Here is a 3,482-nt window from a genome sequence, read left to right on the forward strand (position 1 = left end):
ACTCAGTTATAAATCCTGGGGACCTTCTTGTAATATTCAACCCCACCAATGGAATAAATATAAACAACCATCACCTCCTCCCTATAAATAGCACCCCATGGAGTGGAGGTGGGGACTTTTGGCCATTTGCTCTCTTACTTACTTGGCTTGCTCTCCCTCTCATTCTATCTCATCTCTCGTCTGTTCGGGGGACCAACCCCAACAATACCAATTACAGTTAACAACTGAACAGGTTAAGCAAGGTATCTATTATCTAGTTAAACATTGTTTGTTGAGGTAAATGACAAGAGTGTAATTCAAGAAGAAAATACTTGTTAATAAGGTCAAAGGGAAACAACAGAAGTGCTCTACACCAGCCTACTCAATAGCAGCACCTCAGTCTTTCACTTTCATGTTGAACAACTGAGTAAACATTCAAAGAACTGAGCACAGAATTCAGTATATAGTATTCATTATATACCTGTTAGTTTTTATTCTAACCGATCCTCACCATCACTAATATCACCTTCTGCAATTTTGAAGTTGCCATGGCCTGAAATAAGAAAAAGAGATGAACATATTTTTTTAGAATCACATCATTACTTGAAAATGCATGTTATTAAAAACAATTAACAAAAGGTTACCTTCTACTCTCAACCAGTCCTGGAGGCAAATTAATGCTTCTACATTCTTTCTTGTCAACCGGCTTCTATAGTCGCCAATAACTCTCCCACTAGTAGAGAATGCAGACTCGGAAGCTACTGTCGATGCAGGTGCTACAAATAGAGTGCATCATCCACCATTGTAGAATGTCCAAATCCTTTTGCCGAGGAAAAGATCATCTTGCAAATATACTTGAAGCTCATTTTTCACTGTGTTCTTTTTCTGTGCTGTAAGGTGTTGTTCCCAGTCTGCCTAGGGGTCATCTTCATGGATGATCTCATCATTGGATTGTGGCTGATAGTTGTTGTTTGAATCAGGTGCTTGTGATGAATATGCAGAAAATAAATCCTCCAATGCTGACTTCACTTTTGCAGTGTATGTGGGATCTTTGTTGCCAAATCGTGCCTCCAAGCGAAAGGCTATGAAATTGAACTTGAATCTAGGATCTAGAACAACATGCACATAGATCTGTAGCAAGGATAAATCCCAATACTTCAGAAACTTCTCTTTCATTTTAACTGTCATTGCTGCAATACAATGATCTTCATTTGAAGCCTCCTTTTCTATTTTTTCTTTTACTGTCCAGAGAACATGATAATATGGGTGGGTGGTCGGGAACAATGAACCTGAAATCATCATAGAAAGGCTTGAATATTTTGCAGAGAAGATCTGCCATTTTCCATTCATCAGCAGAAGGTATGTCCACATAACTGAGATCTTGTGAGTACAAAGCTTCAAAAGCTGTCCTATACTGCACTAAGCACTCAAGGCTATGTATACTGCACTGAGTCCAAAGCTTCAATAGCATTGTCAGTTGCTTCCACACAATTATATAGCATTGGCACGGTACAATACACCTAGAGATTTAATCAAGCAAGAATGAAGGCAGGATATTCTCAGGCCTATCAATGACCGTGGCTCTCTTGCCTGGATATAGCAGCCTGGCCATATCTGAAACAATCGATTTCTAATATCTAGTGGCTCCAGGCTATGTATATCCATCCATTCTGCACAAAGACAGGTGGTGAGAGCACATGCTAGCTCAAAACAACAAGTGCTCTGAAGACGAAGGCCAGAGAAGATTCACCAATCACTACCGACAGTGCCTAAACTTGGGGGGAAGAAGAGTACGCGCCTGATCTAGATTCCTCATATTCTAGTGAGGAGGGGCGGAGTGCTTGTGAGGAGGGGCGGAGACGACCTGCACGGCGTAGCCTGCGCAGAGGGAGCAACGACCAGGGGGGACGGCCGCGACCTGTTCTTGTGCTGCGGCCGCCACCGCGTCACCGCCGCCGCGCCGCCCTTGTGTTGCGGCTTCGTTTTGTACCCAAGGGAGCTGAAGCATATGAATCGAAGGAGCAGATGTCGATGAGGAGGAGCAGCCGCAGCGGAGTGGAGCGGAGGCGACAATAGTAGTAGCGGACGCCGCCGCTAGGGACGAGAGGGGCTGCCAGCTGGGAGGATTGTTTGCGGGTCTCGTGGGTCTCGTGTCTTGTCCGCGGGCCTAGGTAGCCTGCCAAGTACTGGGCCACCAGAAGTTTGCAGCTAGGCCGCATTGACCAAGAGCCTGCCCGCCTGCAACTTGAGTCAAAATAATAGATACAATGGTCCACAACGACCGGATGCGACAATAATGGCGAATTCAAATAGTAGATCAATTTAGTAATTGACTAGGGCTTGATAGAACGGTTTGAGCAATCAGATCTTTCTTCCCCAGCAGAGTCGCCAAAATATGTTGACACAAATTTTGATCAACACATGAGAGCACTCGAGCGTGCGGGTCGCAAACGGACCGAAGGGCAGCGAGGCTGCGCAGACCGGTCGGACCGGTTGAGCAAACAGGTCAGACCGGTTTTCTAGGGTTTCGCCGAAATCAGTCTCTCAAAGGATGACTATCACGCTTACATAGCAAGGTTTACGAGCAAACTAGCAAAGGATAACCAACACGCTTACGTGATGAAGAACGACTAGTTTACGAGCAAACTAGCAAATGTCGTCGAAGCTCTCGCCCGGGAGGGACCCTGTCAGGGCATGAATATCGCCGAACGTGCCCTAGGTTGACCAGCAAGCCTTATGACGCCATCGATGGTCATGGAGATTACAGATGAACAACATAGAGAGGTTGGAAGAGAGTTTTAGGGTTTGGAAGGTAAAAAAGTAGATACATGATTGTTTGATCCGATTGGATGTGTATCAATCGGTCATAGCCCTTTATATTTATAGGTTGGGAGGTCTGTACCCATTAGGAGTCGAAACACTTACATATCACATGTCAAAATATAACTCCTAACTTAGATTGGGCTATTCGAACCGGTCTGACCAGTCCACCAACCGGTTTGACCGCCCCTGGACTGGTTTGACCGGTCAGACTGGGTGCAGGTCTTCCTAGAGGCATAACTTCCTCATCCGGAATCCAAATTAGATGTTCTATATATGTATTTCGATCATCTCGACGAGATCAACACAATGGTGTAGTCCAATTGGTGATTTGATAATTTTACCTAGATCCGTCTGACCGGTTAATATGACCGGTCTGACCGGTTTATCCAAATTGTTCAGCAAACATTGACTTGTGCCAATTTTAGGTGTCAACACATATGTATGTTGACGGCTCTCTGATTCTTGTTTTCTGAATTATTCTGCCATTTTCCCCTTTTTCTCATTTGATATTTGTTATGATATCTATTGTCTGGTCGCTGGCAGTGGTGCGTGTACATGGCCAACTAAAGCAAAGATAGGCGTCTAGACGAGACCAAAGGAGAAAAGGAGCGGTGGCTGGTCGCTGGTGGCTCAGCCTTGCTTTGCTTTGTTCCTACTCCTACTATTCTAAGCAGTCAGTC

General features: G+C 44.9%; 1 long non-coding RNA gene across 1 annotated transcript; it reads right to left on the bottom strand.

Moving 5' to 3' along the window:
- Positions 1 to 292: 292 nt before the first annotated feature.
- Positions 293 to 2,117, bottom strand: LOC120668884. The gene is made up of 2 exons (XR_005672621.1): positions 624 to 2,117; positions 293 to 532 (listed from the first exon to the last, which is right to left on the bottom strand). It is a non-coding gene; the product is annotated as an uncharacterized LOC120668884 (long non-coding RNA).
- Between the last annotated feature and the right edge of the window lie 1,365 nt (positions 2,118 to 3,482).

Source organism: Panicum virgatum, chromosome 4N (assembly GCF_016808335.1).
Source record: "Panicum virgatum strain AP13 chromosome 4N, P.virgatum_v5, whole genome shotgun sequence".
Lineage (NCBI taxonomy): Eukaryota > Viridiplantae > Streptophyta > Magnoliopsida > Poales > Poaceae > Panicum > Panicum virgatum.